The 20762-nt window shown below is 45.4% G+C and overlaps 1 protein-coding gene across 5 annotated transcripts in view; it reads left to right on the top strand.

Moving 5' to 3' along the window:
- Positions 1 to 20762, top strand: part of LEMD1 (LEM domain containing 1) — a 492643-nt gene that overhangs the window by 167274 nt on the left and 304607 nt on the right. The gene's annotated exons all lie outside the window — the stretch shown is intronic.

A 20762-nucleotide genomic window follows, 5' to 3' on the forward strand; every position in this document is an offset into this window, starting at 1 on the left:
CTTTCATGAATCCGGCTGTTAATGTTTTGCACTTCCAAGAGTAGATGATACTTTAATAATGAATTTTCGGTTAGCACTCGAGCACTTTAGCCTAAATAAGGTAGACCTACAAAATATGACCCATTACAAACAAGTAATTTGAAAATATTTTTAAAAAAAGCTTTATGGAAAATGACACTGTGTGGCAAGAAACCGAGGTTATGTGAAAAAGTACGGTCTTGTTGAGTTGCCGTACCACAACCTAATTTATTTAAGCTGGAATTTAGATCGGAGTAAGTCGATGCATGTTAATGTATCGGCTAAATTGTTTACTATTGAACAGTTTGACTGGTGCTTGGCGACACGTAAAATGGGACCGGTTATGCACTTTATATAATGATGCCGTCTAAACGCTATATCCTGTTTTGTTTGTGCCCTAAAATTTCCCCGATTATAATTTCTTAGAACAGCTTTTTTTTTTTTTAAAGGCATCGAAACAGCAACATTATTATTTTTTTTTTAATTCTTAAAAATGTATTCTGATGTGTATTGTGACAAACTGATGTGCTGCAAGATTTTTACGTTTTCCTATCTTTTATAAAAATGTATTCAGTGATGAAATGTTTGTCGTTTTACTGTTGATCTCAGTGTAGATCTAAATCTTTAATAAACTGAACTTGATTAATTCACAAGATCACAACACACCTTGCATTGCAGGTGATGTTTCTATGTTTTATTGTCTTATCTACGCAGCTAATGAAGCCTTTCATCACTGTAAATGAAAGCTTCCGTATACATTTATCAATCTGTGTTTGAACATGCTATCTTAAAATAATGCAAGTGAAGATAGACATAGCGGTCAATAGCATCCCGAATTTCAGGAATAAAGAAATACGCATTATTATTCACCAACCAGACAGATTCTCAATGTGTCATGAGAATGCTGCTGTCAGAAAACGGCTCTTGCTTTGAGCTGCACTGAAAGCGAAATAAACTTGGTACCTTTGCAGCGACATGTCCATGTCATGACTTCTACAGGCTGGGTGGGACTGCGACACCATGCTCCTCGAGGACCAATAAGTAGGGTTTAATTTTACCAACATAAGTTATATAAAAACAAGTAGATGAAGCATTTTAAGTGTGATAATGCACCCCCAGCCAAATTAGAATACAAGGTTTCCTGGTGGAATTTTAGTTTATTACTGATATCTCTAAAGATCGTACATGGGGAAAAAGGTGGCTGGAAAAGAAATAAAACTTTTTTTAAAAAATGTAAAAGATTCTTTTTTTATTAACACAAGGCCTTGGCAAACGCCAGACCTAAAAATGCCAGAGGTGTAATTCACCAGAAGGTGACATTTCGTGTGCCTTTGGCCCTACTTCAAAGAAGGTTTAATCTTTTAGGACTGTCGTTGAAAAGCTTTGGAATGGACCTTACCTTCTCTGGAAATAACATCTAAAATCTTCTGTGATCCTATCATTACTACGTGGCAGATTTCTTTTTCAGGCCCAGCCATCCATGAGCAGATTACAGTCGCCATAGACCTGCTGCCGGTGAAGGTACTTTTTGTTCTCCCACGTTTTGTTCACAACCGCAGAATCTTGATGTTCAAACAGTCATTAAAGCAGAATGCGATGCCTTTCCTATGGCGGCCCCACTGAAAAGAAATCAAAGAAACGTGATGATTTGGTAGTAAACTTTGCCTCTGGTAAAGTGTAATGGCACCAGCCCTTTAGGCCATTGCGTTCTGGGCCGGACTGGGAACCAAAACCGGCCCTGGTTAATTGCTCGATGATTTGGTAGTAAACTTTGCCTCTGGTAAAGTGTAATGGCACCAGCCCTTTAGGCCATTGCGTTCTGGGTCGGACTGGGAACCAAAACCGGCCCTGGTTAAGTGCTCGGTCGGCCCCGGTGGGGGCGGGGGGGGGGGGGGGGGGGATGCGACCGAGCTCTTTGCCAGGGCTGGTTTTCGGCCAATTTTGTCACAGGCCCGATTTTGCAGATATGCTGCGAAAAACGGCCCTGGAACAAAAACGGCCCCCTGGGGCCCAAAACCGGCCCCACCCTTGCGGCGCACCGGAGGATTGCCCGGTGCCCGCAACGGCCAGTCCGCCCCGATTGCGCTCATGTCATATCGGTACTAGCAAAAATAGTTCATGCTGCCAGACCATTAAGAAGCCATTCTTTAATCTGGTTTGCCTGAATGAATCTAAATGGTTCCCAAAGTGTGGCTATGACTCTTTGCACACCAATACTCAGACTGTGGATACTGCTTTTGCACTGTTGACATACTCTGATTGTTCCACTTGGTTTTCAGGAAATGTCTTGTTTGTCCTTATGGACAAAGCCTTTGAGGGCGAGCGGCTATAAGACGAGAAAGCAGACTCCCCTATGGAATGCTTCATGAAAATTAGGGCTATGGTTTGTTACCGGAAATAATGTGGTTGTTATTTAGCTGTGCAGCTTTGACGGAGGCAGCCAACTATCATCCTATGCAAGTACCACAACAGCTAGACTTCTGCTTTTAAGGCCAGGTGTTGCTAGAGACATTATTGCTAGCAGCAGCACATCCAAACTCCATGATGACCTCCCCATGCTGTGCTGCTTCCTAACCCCTGTCTCTTCCCCTACAAAATCACCTTCTTGTGGGAGAGAGGGTCATCTGTTTTACCACACACTGTTAGAAAATCATGACCACTGGGTCATCCAACTGATCTGCTACGGGTACATCCTCCCTTTACTATCCTGTCCTCTGATCACCCACCTTCTTTCAAGCGTTCTTGCTGGCTCACGTGTCAATCCTAGCGGTGGAAATCCTTGCTTTACTTGAAAAGGCTATCAATTTGGTCTGGAAGAAGGGCACAGGATTTTTCTCCCTCTTTTTCTTGGGCCCAAAGAAAGACTGAGGCCTGTGGCTATCGTAAATCTCCACCTTCTCAACCTGTTAATCCGACTTGCCAACTTAAAGATTGTGCCCCAGAGGCTTGTCTTTGTGACCTGAATTCATGAAATTGATGTCCCTTGACTGCAGAACACCTATTTATCCCTGTCTGCAGCCCCTGCTTGACCGTGATGGTGGAGCTTCAACTCTTATCAGTTTGCAATTCTCCCGTTTGGACCACTCTGCATGCCTTTGCAAAGGTTATGGCAATAGTTGGAGCTTCACTGCAGTGGTCAGGGGTCCACATATTCCAGTACTTGGATGGCTGGCTGGCTAGTGAAGACTGAGTACCTGGTGCTGGCTCCGGTGAACAATGACACTTGTCCATGGCCTGGGCTTTACCATCAATATCAATAAGTCTTGCATGCAGAGTCTTACCTTAACCCGTTGACCGCAGTGCGAATTCTGCCGTGGTGCAGGCATTCTAATAAGTGGGCGGGGTTCAGACGGCCCCCGGCTGTCCTCCGCACACGCCCACCGTTACGTGCGACAGCCGGGGGCTGTCCGCAGCACAGAAGGGATTAATCTGTTGATGCACACACTCTGTTCTTTTAAAGGCCTTTCCTACAACTCCACTGGCTTTCTCCTCATCAAAGGATCGCAGATATTCAGCCCATTATTCTGATGCCTGACACAGGCTCAGATTATAGTCTTATAGGTTTTGCACTTAAAACTTTTTTTTTTTAAATTCATTTTAGAAGTTTTCAAGACAAGTTACAACCAATTCGAACATACCTTCCAACCCCCCCCACCCACCTCCCGCCAGTGGACTGTCAGTTTAGCGTGGTATCAAACACCCATCCGCATTTTGTAACAAGAGTTACACAGCCATTTAGCCAACAACCCTGTCAATAGGGCAGGCGGCGTTGTAAGACCAGTTACATTTACCCGTTCTAATCTGAAATCGCAAGGAGGCTACCTTTTCCCGTCCCATGACCAGGCCCAAGACTCTGAAAAAACACTCGACATCCCGAATGTATCAGGTATTACGCACTCTCCCCCTGGGACTCCTGTGGCTCTGTATCCAGGTCTTTGTCTGCGCTAGCCGTCAGATAGGTTTGGTAAAGCCTCCAAAAGTTCTTAGGTCTGCTGGAGGGGGTAAGAGTTCGCTATAGATCTCGGATTGCGTGCTGCAGTACATCATATCATGTGCCCATCTTTTAGGGGTTGGCTTCGGTCCCCTCATCCAACAGCATGCCACTACTCTGTGCGCGATCAGGAGCCCCATATCAACTAGTCTGCGGACTGCTTTCTGCAACTTCTTGGTATACCCTATCAGGGCCATTGCCGGGTCACGGGAAATTACAATCTTAGTGATATTACTCAGTTCTGCAAAGATTTTGACCCAAAAGTCACTTATTCCTGGGCAAGTCCATGCCAGGTGTAGGAAATCAGCGTTAGGCGAATGACACCTCTCACACTCCGCAGTGGGTCTAAGGCCATATCTAAAGAGTCTGGCCGGAGTAAAATATATCTGGTTCAGAAATTTGAAGTGGACCAGCCTGTCGTCCATTTAGGGAGATTCTTCGGGTGTTAGTGCAGCAGTATGTCCAAGTGTCATCGTCCAGTGTCATTTGTAAATCTACTTGCCAGGCTAGTCTCGCCTTAGTGTATGTGTTTTCCCTATGTGATTGTGATAGAGTGTAAAGGTGAGTCAGTAATTTCTGTGAGGTTGTGGCCTTAATGACATACGTGAGTTCCTTTACCTCCGGCGGCTCTGCCAAATCTCCCCCCAGTAGTTCTAAACTGGCATGCCGTACTCTGAAATAGTGGAATCTCGTCAGCAGAGTTTTGCACTTAAAACTTCTTTCCATAATTTGTGCAACCAAATATTGAATCGGCTCCTAGCTGCCAATTAAAGCAAACTGATAGATGCCTGTATTTAAATCACCCTGTTCTGCCATAGCTTTTCTTGTGTTTATTCTTACTGTTCATTTTCCATTTTCTAACTCTGTACTTGTATATCTTAGTCAATTCAACAACGTACTGCTTGAAGGTCCACGTTGATCAGAGGAATCTGATGTCCTGGCTGCGTATGTCAGAAGCTACAAAATATTTCTCTCTACAATAGACCATATTGACTTATATTTCAAAACAAATGGCACTTGTAAAGTGCAGAGCCACTAAGAGTGTCCCGACGCTGTAGGTAGTTGAAGTTGATAACAAAGTTTATTTAGACAATAGTCTATAAACCATACATAGACAATGGATTACACATAGTGATAAAAGATCTTTAAAACTACAATTCATTTTACACATTTACAACACTTGTAAAACCATAGCATAAAATTGGGAAACACTGTACTTTTTAATCTCTCTCGCCCTCCTTTGCTACCTCCATTACATATTCTCTAGTTGCTTTCAGAAATTTCCCCAATGCAATTGAAATATCCAAGAAAGACATTTCTGTAAGGAGGTCAATGGCATCTGCACGGGAGGTCACCTGATATTTTAAAAAAATTGGACGTAAAAAGGTTTTCCGAATTGCTAAAATCCATGTACAATCAAACAATATATGTAAAATATCATTTCTTACTCCTAGACCACATTTACAGGTTCCGTCCGGATGGATCAGGGCCATTCTTATTTTTCTTTCAATCTTCCATGGGTTTAGGCCCACCCGAGCCTTTAAGATTTCGTGTCTTAGCCATCTATTGGGCAGTAAATCCAAATATGGGAACCGGACCTCCTTTTCCCATTCATTCCTTACCCAATTCACTGATTTTTTTAACCTCAGATAATCCAGGTCTTGTGATCTTGAAAATTCAAGCCCTTTGTCTCTAAGCATTTTTTTTGTGCAGACTATATTCCACAATGGTGGAGAGAGGCTCAATTTCAAGCGCGCAGCTACCGTCTGGAGAGTTTTCTTCACATCTATCGCCCAGCGTAAGCTGCTCGCTTGAATTTCCTCTCTACACCAAAACGATACCTTCTCTTCACCACCAGACTCCTGTCGGTTCCAAAATCTTATTAAGGACGTTTGAGTCTTTACATCCCATGATGTCAATCCCACCTCCATTCTGATAGATTGGATCATGGAGCTATTTGGTAAAGCCAACAACATTTTTAAAATTTTACCTTCTTCCCGATCCCACCCTCTTTTACCACTCAGGTAAAGCACCTCTGCACCATAAAGCACTTGTGGGGGGATCATCACTTCAAATGCCTTTAAAAGCGGTCTGTGTGACATGTCACCGTAATCTTTATTGAATTTTTTCAGACCACAGACCGAGGAATAAGCCTTAGCCGTCTGTGCCTCCACTTGGGTATTCCACTTTAGTGAGCTATTAAACCAGAGGCCTAAATATTTGTATTCACCTACTACGTCTAGTTTTTCCTGTCCTAAAAACCAGTTAAAATTATTTACCCTCTTTCCAAAGCATAGGATCTTAGTTTTTTCCATATTTACAGTTAAAAACTTTTTATCACAATATTCTTTAAAAACATTTAATTTCCTTTGGAGGCCCATTTCGGTTTGATCCAAGATCACAAGGTCATCGGCATATAAAAGGCATGACACTTTATTACAATTCATACGTGGACTCGCACTTCTTTCAACTTCCAGGGCAGCGGGGAGATCTGCCAAGAAAATTGAAAAAAGCAAGGGTGCCAAAACGCACCCTTGTCTCAAACCATTCCTTACGGGGATTTTATGTGTTAATGAGCCCTTTGTGTCTTTAATGACCTGGGCCCAATTGCCACTATGTAAATCTTTTAAGATGTTTAATATACCCTGTGGCATTCCATAGTTTTCTAATACTTCCCAGAGGCTATTTCGGTCCACCGTGTCGAACGCAGCCCGGAAATCGACGAAACAGCAAAATAATTTGCCATTTTGTTCCATCGATTTCCTAGCCAATGCCCACAGTGCAAAGCAATGATCTATCGTCGAGTGGCCTTCTTTGAAGCCACCTTGTTCAACGGGGACGATAGACCTATGTTCCACCCAAACTTTTAGCTTTCCAAGGATTATTTTAGAGAGAATTTTTTCACCTATATCCAATAGGTTTATTAGTCTATAATTCTTCGCAGCATATACATCCCCCTTCTTATGTAGTGGTCTTATTATTGCTCCCTTCCAGTTTGGAGGCATAATCCCTTGATCTAAAATTAAGGTAAACATTTTCGCAAAGAATTCCGTCCACCAGGTCTGGTTTAGGTTTAGTATCAGGGCTGGTAAATTGTCTGGGCCGGCAGCTCTTGTTAAATTTAGAGTCCTTATTATCTTATGGACATTAATTATTGAGCATTCTTGTTTTAGGTCCTCTACTAGGCCTTTCCAATCCCCTGGTACCTCATTTCCAGTCCCCCTCCCAGGGGCGTATAATTGCTCTATGTACTCTACCCACGCCTCCTCTTCCACAACGCAAGACATAGGAGCAACCGAAGGTCCCGATGCTGACTGAATTAGCTTCCAGAACTGCCGTGTGTTCTTGGTTTCGATTGCTTCTAATAGCTTGCTCCAACACATTTCTTTATGGGATCTTTTAGCATTGCGTATTAGGGCGATATAATCTCTTTTTATTTTTGCTAGGTTATCCGCCCTTGTTTTCTCAAATTTTTTCCGTAGTCTACGTTCTTCTCTTCTAACTTCTCTTTTCTTTAGTAAGCAGTCCTGGTTAAACCAAGATCCTTGCTTTGCTTGTGCCCTTCCATTGTTCTTATTGGTGCTTTCGTCATGCCTTAATTCTACGCTTATGCTTTTCACTACTTGAGTTATTTTCTCAATGTACCAACATAAATTTTGGCCACACAAGAGACCTAGTTGCACCTTATGTTGTAGACTAGTTAGTCTCTCGATATATTTTTCTGTTAACCTAGTGGTTATCCGCTTAGGATAGTCCATCTCTTGGGGCATAACTCTATCGCATACTGTATGTTGGGCACATACAAGCTCTAGTTTTAATATTTTGTGATCGCTGCAATCCGCAGGGTCAATCCTGAAAAGTTTTACCAACTCAAAATTCCAAGCCAACATAAAAATATAATCTATCGGGCAATTTTGAGATCCATACTTAAAGGTTTTCTTCGCCGGGCAATCCTGAGTTGTCCTTCCATTTAGACAGAATAAACTTTTTGTTGCCAAAAATTTGCCCAAGTCGGCCGCGTTAGGTGGTATTTTATTTTCCAGAAATACGGCTTTTTTTACTTCACATGCCTCTAGGATTTCTGTATACAACAGATCTGACAATTTTGGGTTTAGTTTGTGATTAAAATCTCCCAATAACAATAACAAGTCATTTCCATACTTATCACATAGTGTATCCATATCATTCTTAAAATATAACAATTCATCTCCATATTCCTTTCGTGAACTCCACTGTATATATACATTTAGAATCAACATATTTTCATATTTTTTATCAATAATTGATGTTTGAAGTCTACAAGCCAAGAGCCACTTAGATGTCACGGGTATCTGATGGGCCGTACGTAGTAAACAAGTTGAGATCAAAGTCAACAAGCCACCGGCTGGGCGGCCCGAAGTAGATTTTTCTGCTGGGCGATAAATTTGTTTAAACCCTTCCACAACCGGGGGTTCACCACAGAGCCAGGTCTCTTGTATACAAATAATTTCACACTTTTTTGCGAGATCATTCAAAGCTTCCCGTTTTACTTGGGTACCCATCCCATTTATGTTCCAAGAGACCATGCATATGCTCCGTGGCTGCCCCTTAACCTATTCTACATCACTTAGGTGGTCATAGATTACAGATTCCTCCCTATAACTTTGTGAGGGGCCTGCCGGACTTTCAATATTGCTCCAATTTTTCCAAGACTCCACTAGGTCTGAATTATTTATCACTATATTAAGATTTTCCCGCCCTTGTTCCCTATCCCTTCCTGGTAGCTTCACTTGTCTCTTAAGTAACCCCGCATGGTGCTTTAGGAAAGATCTCTGCTGAGGCACCATCTGATCTTGTACTAACTCTTCTTTGGGCACTAGCCTGATCCCCTCTTTTTGGATCTCCTGCTCTGCATTTATTATTGCCGTTAAGGCCAGAGCAGAATAAAACTGTACCTTAGTAACTTCCCTACCATCACCATTTGCCTGAAATCCCACCTGTCTCAGATCCTCTGTGCCTATGCTTTTTAAATTTGGGCAGTGCGCAAAAATGTTAAGGAGGTGAGACCTATTTAGATGGGCGCTCTTTTTTACTTTTTTTCCACCCCTTCCCCATTTTACTTGTTCAAAGTAGAGTAACTTGTTTCCTTGATCCATCTCTTCTCCCAACTTAACTTTCCCCTGTTTTTGTTCATTGTTAATTTTTCGAACCTCCACCGGGCTACCTACCCAATATACCTTCTTTTTTGCTGGGACCTTCCGGGCGGGTGTACTCATTTGCTCAGTGGCCGTCTGTCTTATATTATTTTCCACCTTTTCCTGGTGCGATTGTTTCTTACCACTGCTTCCCTCATTTGCTAACTTCCTGCCACACATTTCTGAGCTTGTTCCAATTAATCTGGATTCCTTAATCTTTTTATGAGTCTGGGACTTGGGATCTTTTCCTACTGCTTCTGTTATCTCATACCTTTCTTGGTAATTTTTTGTCACACTTTTACTCATCTTTACTTTCCCTCCCCTTCTTACCACTTTTCCTCTCTTTAATACGCAATAGTTCCTATGCTCACCTCTTCTTTTTACCAGCATTGGCCATCTTGACACATAGACTTGTTGTTCCCTCAAGTGGGCTATTTCAACTTGGCTTGCTGATTGGGGATTTAGGATTCCAACTTCCTCACCCCCTTCCCTCCCTTGCCCCGTAACCCCCAGTTCTACGACGGGTCTTAGCATTGCGGGCATTTGTTCCCTAATGCCATGTAATTCCCCCTCAATTTTAGACAGGTGCATTTTTTGGCTTTTCAGAACATCATGGTTTAACATTGTTACTTCTAATAGTCCTTGTAGTGATTTTTGCACCATTATCATCAGTTCCAAGATTGAAGATGCTGGAGTTTCTGATGTCTCCAAATTTATCTCCGAGTGCTGGTTTTCACCATTTGTGTCAACATTTTTATCCATTTCTACAATGTCATTGCCTCTTGAAAAAAGCAGCTTTTCTGAACCCGCAAAACTTCCGACTAGGCTTGGGGATCTTTCATCAGTATGCCTTATGTCCAAGCTAACTACCTCCTCCGATATCTGTTTTAATAATTGCGGGGAAGAAGAAAGTCGTGGTGACATTAATGTCCCATTTTGAATTAATAGGGACTGCACTGAGCGGTCAACCAGACCTATGGAGTTTACCAACCCGTCGTCAAATATCAAGGACGTGCCCTCTTTCCATAGATCCTCCTCTTCTTCGGTAGACAAGACTTTAGCCGGTGAGAAAACCTTTTTAAAATGCTTTCCCACAAATTCTTTGATTGTATGGGACGCTACGCTCCCCTTACTTCCTCCCTGTGGGGTTTCATTGGGGGTTTTCTCTTTGGTCCTTTGCCTGGGACCCACGTCTGAGCATCCCCAGGCACTCCACACCACTGGAGTCAAGCTAGCCGGGCTGATGAGAGGTGTTACCTCGAAACCGGTCCGGTCCTCGGATGCTTGATTCCGTTCTGGGAAGGACATGGCTTTTGTAGTTCGGACTGGACTGTTCCCATGGGGCACAGGGTCAGAGCTGATTTGCATATCGCCATTGTCTAACCCAGGGTGGTTTGGAGTGCAAAAAAACGATGGATTTGGGCCCAGATCTTCGGACTGGGGTGAATGTGTGACATTGATCCGCATTCTGTCCATCATCTGTTTTGTTTGCCAATCTAATAACATCGGAAACCTCAACCAGTGTGGATTCGGTGCTGCATCTTGTGCAAATACCCAATTGTGATGGATGCAGCAACTGATTGGTGTCAAGATATCTAGGTAGTTGGGTGTTCACCGGCTTTTCCACGATCTTTGAGAATGCTGGTAACAAAGAAATTGGCCTATAATTGTCCAGGACAGCTTTGTCTGCCATGGGCTTTTTTAACAATGGAATTCGCCTGGCCACTTTCTAGAGGCTTGTAACAATGGCCTGGCGTAGAGTCATTTATAAGGGAGTTCAGAGTGGGATTAATGGTTGCCGCATTAGTGGCTAGAATCTGGAAAGGGCAGTGGTCATCAGGGTAGCAGGATTGCAGGCTCCGAGAGTTTTTAGAGTTCTCCAAAGAGATGGGAGTCAATTCTGTCCTAGGTAGGAAGGGGTGGACGGAGAGTAATGGGGTGATGTGGATGAAGGCTGATCTCCGAATGAAACAGACTCGCTAATATTACTAACCGAAAGAGCGGTCTGGCACTCCGGTCCAGAAGAGCCCATGTAGTTACAAGAGCCAGCTGCTTTTAGATGCTCTACAATGTCCCAGGTCTTACTCTCACAAAAGTACGAGAGTTGCAAACAAAGTTTTGGGGAATCTTCCAGGGGCTGAGTGAGAATAAGGATTAACAAACTTCTTGATTATATTGAACACCTCTCTAGGTTTATTATTGGATAAGGCAATTTCATTTTCACAATACTTCGCTTCAGCCTTTTTCTTATTTCCCTGTGGTAGGATTGTAGCTCCTTTTTGTAGCGTTCTGTATCCTCCTGTGGGTAAAGCTTGCACCAGAATCTTTCAAGACTTTTACAGTCCTGATGCAGAGATGTGGGCACCTCATCAAACCAAGGAGCAGAGGGACGGCGCAGGCCACCAAAGCCTGACTTAAATAATGGGTGCAGCTTGGGCCGTCCTAGTTTGGCTGCCAGTGCATCCTCATCTACCCTACCTGATAGCATTGTGGCACTGTTATTGAGAATATTTATATATTTCCTCTGATTTAACATTGGCCCAGAGTGATAAGGAAGTGATGGCTTAGGCCCTCTGCATGACCTTGCTCCAAAGCACAAGAGATGTGGATTGTAGAATGGTCAGACCAGATGTTACTCAAAACATCAGTGACCTCAATAAATCCTTTAGAGAATATTGGATCAAGCAGATGACCAGTGGAGTGGGTGGGTTTATCCGCAAATTGATTCAGATTTCAAGTAATCATAGCGTCCCGGAGAGAGCAGGGCTGGTGATTGTCCTTACTGTTCAGGTAAATATCCAGGTCACTGAGAACGGAGAAGTTGGGCAGATGGCTGCAAATACCGTCATCTAATGAGGACAGAAAATCAATAGCATAACCAGGGGGTGGTAGATTGGCATTCTGGCCAAGGACTTAATTGCTATGGGGGAGATGTAAAAGCCGAACGATTCAGCCCCCTGGAGCTCAGGGATCTAAAAGGATGTGAACTTTAGGGACTGTAGTCACTCCCCTCCCCCTCCCCCCCCCCCACCTCTTTTAACCCACTGTGTCATGGTGGATTAAAGAGTAACTGATGGGGCTAACTAGTGCAATATTTGGTGCAGAGCTATCTCTCATCCAGGTGTATGTAAGAGAGCAAGTATCTGTGTTCCGCCCTGACGAGCTGAAAAATGTGCAGAGCATTTCTATGCAGGGACCGTACATTGATTTAATAACAATATTTCCAATTAATCTATGCCATTCTACAGAATCTGGGCCACCTGATGAATTGCAACGACGTTGGATCTCTCCAAGTGCCTAAGGCTCCGTATCGGGGGCTGAATTGCACTAATAAATTAGTATTGTCCTCAAAGTAATCTTTGAATGTAAAATGGATTTGCTCTGCGAAGTTTGATCTTATTTGGCACATGAGCTTCCTAAAAGGATGATTAGAAGACCTGGACACTGGGAGGACATCCTAATTCCATCCATCCCAGCTCTTTCTTCTTGCAATACAGTAGAACCTGCTGAAGTAAGAATTTCTAGAAGCAGCTTTCCACTCTGGTATATTAGTTCTACTGTGATGTTGAAAGGTTTGACGGCTCACACAGACTCCGAGTAGTGTCCGTAAAGGTAAAGGGAGTGCTGGATGATGCATAAAGCTGCCATCTAAAGGTGAAAGGATGGCTTGTGTTGGTGGGTAAGTTGTATTCCTCCAATGTGTACTGGCTTTTCAACCTATACCAGATTCACCAAGACACGAGCATTGTTTGTTTGTTTTTTCCTCATTTTTTAGGTTGAGGAAAGTCGCACTGCAAAGCAGTGGGCGGAGTCCCGAAGATTGAATGTTCTGGAGTATGGGGGCTTGAACCCGCCTCTCTCCTCCATTCTCCTCCATTGGCTGGCTTCCTAAACTGAGGCCAGCCATTGGAGGAGAAGGGAGTCACTCCAATAAAGCCCCGTCTCTTTCGGATTCGGGGGCGTGCTTTTTTTTGCGTTCTTTCGACTGTGACGTCATCCGTCACTCAGAACGCCAAAAGCACGCCTCCGAAGTTTTCGGAGGTTTGCGGCCCCCATTTTCTTTTGTGTGTTGTAGTCAAGAACAGCCCCGCTGCCACTCCAGGTAAGTATGTTTGTGCCGTTTTACGTGCCCCTTTGTGCCTCTGTGCTCCCCTGTCCGTGATCCCGGGTTTTGTGCCTCTGTGCTCACCTGTCCGTGATCCCGTTTTTGTGTTGGTCTCCTGCCCCCCCCCCCCCCCCCCGTTGGTGCGCTCCCCTGTCCGTGATCCCGCTTTCGCCGCCCCTCCCGATTACTAAACGTCTAGTATTTTTCTAATTCAACGTTATAGGAATGTTGGTGAGAAGTCCTGTAAAGTGGTTTACACGGGGCTACTCCACTGCCACCCCCTTCCCATTTCAGGTGCCTGTGATTGCTGGCAGGATTCTATGTGCCTTGGTGCCGCATTCCTCTCCATTGTTTTATCTGTTTGTGAACACCGGCTGCATGTCCACTCGAGGCACTGATCTGGTCTTGACGTCTCCGGCATTCATTCATTAAAGATGAGGAGCTGGTTTGTAAAAGCTCATTTCTACGTAGATAGGCCGTCGCGTGGCCTTGGAGGGCGCGTGGTACAGTTAGATGCAGTGTTCTCGCACCCGGACCCCTGTCCCTGGCAGAGGTTTGTGAGCGTGGCTTCAGCACTGAAGAGAAGAAGAGAGGGCAGGGAATCCGGGAGGGAGGCCTAGGGCAAGAGGATTACTGAGGTCTAGGATAGAGATCACCAGCCTGAGGCAGTTAGAAGGAAGAAACAGTAAAACCCCGCAGGAGATCCCTAGCAAAAGGAGGCACTGCACTCTGAGACTGATCTTGTGCGAGGCGTCCGGCAGCCGTGGGAGACATGTTCAGCTACCAGAGACCGGTCCAAGGAGAAACTTATCATAATTGGGACCGAATAGATGGCAGGGACCACATGCGATCTTTCCATCGAGAGGGCATGGATTTAAAATCAATCGAGCCTTTCAACAAGTTGCGTGTCATTTGCATAGTTGGAACGAGTGATAGGAAGGACTGGATCTGGGCAGCAGGAGGTCCGCGTAAATGTTAATAAGAGAGACTAAGTGCCGAGGAATACAAAGGATACTCCTATATTGGACCAGCACAGATAAGGTGTGTTTGCAGAGCAGCGCCGAGAGCCAGTGTAACTGAAACCCCATGTGAGCACTGCACCTGGCAGCACTGGGATGAGAACCGCTGCCTCCTCGCCTGCGAGCCGCAAAGTAAGGTGCAGAACATAGATGTCATGCTGTCACATGGCGCCTCTGTGCCTCTCATGGACTCCTGTCATGTTATTCAACACCAAGGGTTGTAAGTGAAATTGAAACCCGGTGCATTTGATCCGGAGCGCTGCTTCGAAGCTTTGTAGAGTTGTGTGGGGTGGGTACTTTGTGACGATGATAGGGTAATTTATTCTCTGAAGGGAACATGTCAACAAAACTGATTTTCTAGCACTGGTATTTTGGAAAACCCAAACCAATAAATCCTACTCACGTGGTGCTCCCCTGTCTGTGTTCCGGTTTTTGTGCCTCTGTGCTCCCCTGTCTGTTTTCCCGTTTTTGTGCCTCTGTGCTCCCCTGTCTGTTTTCCCGTTTTTGTGCCACTGTGCTCCCCTGTCTGTGTTCCAGTTTTTGTGCCTCTGTGCTCCCCTTTCTGTGTTCCGGTTTTTGTGCCTCTGTGCTCCCCTGTCAGTGATCCAGTTTTTGTGCCTCTGTGCTTCCGTGTTTGTGCCTCTGTGCTCCCCTGTCCGTGTTCCCGTTTTTGTGCTGTGTGGGTGGCTTTGTGTGTGTGGCTCTGTGTGGTTGTAAATGCAATAGGTCATGCATTTGCGAGCGATTATGCTATTGGCATTGTAAATGACAATGCCATTTATTTAACGATTAAGATATTGGCAATGTAAATGACAATGCCATTTATTTATGATTTAAAAAAAAGTCATGAGCAATGCCAATAGCTCTACCTTTAAAAATGCCGAGACCATTGCATTGTAAATGCTTGTTTATTCTTGCTTTAAGCATTACCTATCAAAAAATATTCACAATGAGCCTAGAAGTTCGCTTTGGTACTAAAGGTAGAGCAAGAGTTAGAGGTGAGCACTTTGTTTTAGACATGATATAGAATCCGATTTATAGGAAGATACTTCTGTTTGGGATGGTCTTGTGTTTAAAAAAAACAAACAAAAAACACCCAAACCCCTGATGTTTTTGGGCCTTAGCCTTGCGCCTCCTTCTTGGATCTATCTCCAGTCTGTTCTACGGTGTTGATGCTTGGCATCCGAAAGCCCAGGACTTGAGGATTCTGATCTTCACAGGAACCGGTAGGGGCCCATGCAGGGCACCTCAGTCAACTTTTCTATGAAATTGGTACTAAAGTGAGGTTCTTTCAATGAAAAATGTGCTATTATTGGATTCTCCATATAGAAGAAACCAGTACAAATGTGCCCTGGGTTTTATATTCCCAAACCAGGGGTACCCTGCCATCGAGTGGCGAAACCAGAAACTGATTTAACAAATTGTTCCATCCTCTGCAAAAACGAAATCCGGTGCACTCAGCCTTAACCTTGTTTACCATGACGTACTTCATCCACCCAGAACTTTAGTGAGTTGTGTATAGTGCACCAGATAACTTCTAAATGCACAATGACACTTGCAGGCTCTCACATGTTCACTGAGTAACTCTATGCAGTATTTGATTATAGCGTTATCGCTGATGTCATCAAATGTCATTTAACATGTTGTGAGTGATTTAATGTGTGTGCCAGTGCAATATAGGGGCACAAGTTATAGTTGGGTCAGTGACCTATAACTGGTGAATTATAGAGTTTTTTCTGTTTTTAAACATTGGTTTTTACCTTATTTCAACACCTAAGTATAACGTCACTTTAACCATTTAGATTCTATGTCAAGACTGGAGGCTCAGATTATGATTTTCTCCATTTATTCTACTCAGTAGCCTTAAACTATTTTAATCAGACTGCAAATCCCATGAGTCTTTGCAAACAGTAAACAGAACAACCATAGAGCAGCCAGATAAGTGCTTTCCTTACTGTTACTTATTTGGACCCGAAGGCTGTACTGATTGTGGGGCTGTACGGGTTACAGGTGTCTCCTTCTGAATATTTGATTCAGTTTGTACTGCTTTCTGACGTTTTCCTGCAAGGCCATGAAGCCTTCCTTGCTTTTCTACGTCTTGCGGTGACTGGGCCTTCGTTGTAGGCCTGGCGTGGTATTTATGCGGTTTCCTCACTCGCCCTAGTCAGCTCTGCAGCAAGGAGGCTCGGGGAAGGTTTTTCCCAATCCCCCGGTGTGATGCCAGATGTCCTGGGCAAGAGGGCATCTGCTTTGGAAAGGGTCTCTGCGTGTCTCCTAGAAACGGGACGTGCAGTGCCTCTTGTGACTAGGCCTGGGCAAAGCACTATGCTACGCTCCCGTAATTTGTGCAACTTCGCACTACGCGAACAGCACGTAGCACAACACGAACTGCGCGTAGCGTAGTGCAGCGGTCATTTTTTGTTTGCTCGCGGTCCTCAACGTCAAGTTGGCGACTGCGAGCAAGCAAAATGACATCCTGGCGAGACTTTTTCCTCGTTCGCGATCAGCAACATCAAGTTGCCGATCGCGAGCGTAGAAAATAAACCTCCCTGCGAGATTCTCAACGCGGGGAGGTCTGGTTTCTCATTGCGAGTGGTCGCGTATGCTCGCAATGAGAAACTACCAGTCCGCGTTGACAAAAGCTGCCGCTTGAGTAAAAATCTCCTCGAGCGGCAGAAAACTACAGTTTGCACTGTGCAAGATGCCGTTTTCAAAGATAGCACAGGGCCGGATGCTTGTCCGCACTGTACAATCATTGAAAACTGCATCTTGCTCAGTGCTAACATGCTACTACGCAGTTCGCGTAGTGCTACGCTTAGCTCGCGAAGTGCACTTTGCGTAGCTTCGCAAAGCCCTACTTCGCAAACTACGCCCATCCCTACTTGTGACCCAGTAGGGTGTGCATCTCTCCAAGAAGGGGACACACCCCTCCTTTACGCATTCCTCACATTTCTTGGCGTAGCGCTGACCGCTTCCCCTTCTGATGACGAACTGTCACTGTGCTGAGCGCATTGGAGGCAGCAAGCCAGGGCTTCCCTCACTGATTCCCCGGAGCAGTTTTTCCCTCCTACACGCGTGCTCCAGTCAGAGCTTCTCTCACTGATTCCCCTGTGCAGTTTTTTCCACTACACTCATATGCTCCAGTCAAGCAGCTCGACCCCGCAGTGTTTCCTGTGCATGGCCAAGGTATCTATAGGCAGAGTAAGTTATAGTCAACAAACCTTTGCTAAGGCAAATTGTTTTTGACTGCTTAAGGAATATCGCATTGTTTCTTCAGCAAACTTGCTGATTTGTCTTCACATGCACTGTTTGTCTTACTACTGACTTTCACCTGATCAACCACGGCAGGGAAGTTTGATGCATTGTGGGAGTCTGTGGAAAAAGGGTACTCATTGCTTCCCATCCATAAAGAGTTAATGGATGCCATAGATGCATCATTAGAAAGGGCGGTATCTTCAGCCCTGGAACCCCTGAGCCAGCGCATCATTGAATGGACTGTGAGGCACAGTGTAGTAACCCATCTGGGGACGGCTGGAGGCTAGAACCTCCTACTGGTGCTAAGGGGGCCTCTTAGGGCAAGGGCAAATCCAGGCCCAATCCCACTGCTACAGTGACCACTCTGGAATCTGATGCCTTGGAAAGACTGCAGCAGGCCTTTCTGAAAGGGCATTAGACAGAATGGCTCAGACCAATTCCCAGCCGGGTGTTAGCCCCCCAACAGGGGGTAGATGACAATACCGGGGATGACACAAACGATCCCAGTGAGGATTCGGGCAACAAACCAGGCCTGAGGTGACACTGGCGGGTGGCACCAAAGAACCCGGGCTGGATGATGCTAACAACCAAGACTCCTTAGGCATACCGGGCATGCTCAACTCGGAAGACATCTACCATCCTTGCTCTGAGGACTGGGTTCCAGTGCCAAATGTAGCGCAGTATGTGCCCAGCCACATTGGAAACCTATGGACCAAAAGGCGGAGTGCACCAGGCCCTTCCTGGCCAATAATGTACACCGGTTATTGACCAACGAATGGCCACCTTTATAACCAAGTTCGTAAGAGATCCTGAAAAGGGTTTGGACCGTTCCTGCCAAGATAAGATTCTAGATGTCCTGGACCTGCTAACAAAAATATTGGACATGGTGGAGGATGCCAGGGAGTCGGGCCCTATCATTGACCCCACAATTTTATAAGGAAGGGCTCAAAGGGTCCTGTTTTTCCTCGGTCATGCGAACTGCAAATTATCAACAGAGTAGTGTCGCTCTTTATTGATCAAAATTGAGCCCAGGCTAGGCGAGCTAGCCACCATCGAAGCTGGCCCCGTGGCCAATGAGGGGGGTCTCTTCATAAAGCCTTTTATTAAAGATTTGTCCAATTTCGTTAATACTTTTTCCTCCTTAGACAAGGCCCAACCATCCATTAACCTTTTTAGCCAGTACATTTTTGGAGTGGCCGGATGAGGCAGGGGTTGCTCCTCCTGCCGCTCATTCAACTCTAGCCCCCATAAGTTCCAAACAAGATGCTCAAAACAGTGGCAAGACCACAAGAAATTGAGAGGGTTCTACCCCTTGAGAGGTCGCAACAGAGGACGGGGCGGCAAAGGCAGTGTCCGTGGAGTCAGCAATGCACCAGGTGGAACCACTAGTAAGAAATATCCATTTTACCCTAGATATTTCTTACTAGGGGTAGAGGGAAGATTGCAATGGTTCAGCCAGCAATGGACCTCCATCACAGGGGACACATGGGCACTTCAAGACATGAAAGGATTTCATATAGAATTCCATGGTACACCTCTTCAGCATGCTCAACCAGCAGCGGCTCATGCAGGTAAGAGCGGTGGGGCCGGGTTGGGGGAATTCGACAGACGACCACGAGGGAAAATTAAATAAATAATTAATTTACCCTCTTCTGTCGAAATCCCCCACTCTGCCCCACCTCTCTTACCTGCACGGGCCACTGCTGCATCCGACCGCGGCCGTTAGTCTTCTCTCAGGAAGGGGCTTAGGTGGTGAACAGAGGTCATAGATCCTCTGGAGAAAGGGGCTGTTACCCGCACAGTTCTTCAGTCCAGGGGATTCCTGTGCAATATTTTCCCGGTTGAGAAAAAAGACAAAGGGTTCAAACAGGTCAAATCTTCGGGATTTCTATTGGGTAATAATTTCAAAATGGAGGGTATTCACCTTCTACGAGACCTCTTGTTACCCAAAAGATTGTTTAGTACGATTGAACCGGAAGGATGCCTTCCTCACCATCCCGATCTACCCTCCTACACAGGAGGTTTCTCCAATTCCAGCGGGACGAACCGGTGTACGAGTTCACATACCTGCCGTTCCGGCTGTCTTCAGTGCTTTGGTGCTTCACCAAGGTGCTGAGCCCGATGATGGAATGGCTATGAGCACAGGGGTATGACTCATCGTCTACCTGGACCACATCTTCTGATGCGCTAGGAGGCAGACAGGTTACTCGAACTGCTCTGGATGACCTAGTTTTTGCTACAGGACTTAAGCTTTATAATAAACGAGCAAAAGTCAGACTTCATACTGGAACCACAGATGATCTTTCTGGGGTTCGAAGTTGACACGGTACACCTGTGCCTCAGATTACTCCAAAAGATGCTTTTATTTACTTGGGAGTTGCGCAGAACGTTGACGAGGGACAGGGTATTCCTTCGCCATCTGGCCTGGATTGTGGGCCTTCATGCAGAAACAATCCAGGCAATCTTCCCGGGTCGATTGCATTATTGGGCTCTTCAAAGACAAAGTGCAGGACCTGCAGAACGGCCTGACATACTCGGGAGGTTTCTCTCTCACCAAAGGCTCAATCCGAGTTCCTCTGGTGGCTCAAGCATATCCAGTCCTGGAACGGCAGGGCCATCCTCTGATCATCCCCAGAACAGGTGAGAGCCGGACGCCAGTCATCTGGTTCGGGGTGCGCGCTGTGGGGATATAACCACAGGCAGACAGTAGTCCGAACAGGAAGAGTCTCTCCACATCAATTGCCCGGAACTCCTCGCCAGATCTTTGCGGTGCGGAGGCTGGCAGCCAACAAGGTCTCATGCGCCATCTTGTTGACGATGGACAACATTTTGGTGGCGAGATACATCAACCTTGTGGGGGGAATGAAGTCCAAGGTGCTGGCGGATTTGGCTAGAGATTTCTGGTAATACTTCCTGGATCACAAATTGGTGGAAGCTTGACCCATCTCTCTTTCAGAACTTGATGAGCAGATAGGGTCCATGTCAGGTAGACATTTTTGCATCCTTCCTCAACCACCAGATAACCCCTTTATATTTCTCGCACCTAGCGTTGCAGTGCGCAGCACTGCTCGCGCAGCGCAAGACCTCTTGTACGGGGTTCTGAAAGCTGACCACACGCTTGTGCGTGTGATCAGGCTTTCGCCCGCTGCCATTGGCTTGAGCGTATTTTTTTTACAGAAATAAGGCACACAATTGGGCAA

Source organism: Lissotriton vulgaris, chromosome 5 (genome assembly GCF_964263255.1).
Source record: "Lissotriton vulgaris chromosome 5, aLisVul1.2, whole genome shotgun sequence".
In the NCBI taxonomy this organism is placed as follows: domain Eukaryota; kingdom Metazoa; phylum Chordata; class Amphibia; order Caudata; family Salamandridae; genus Lissotriton; species Lissotriton vulgaris.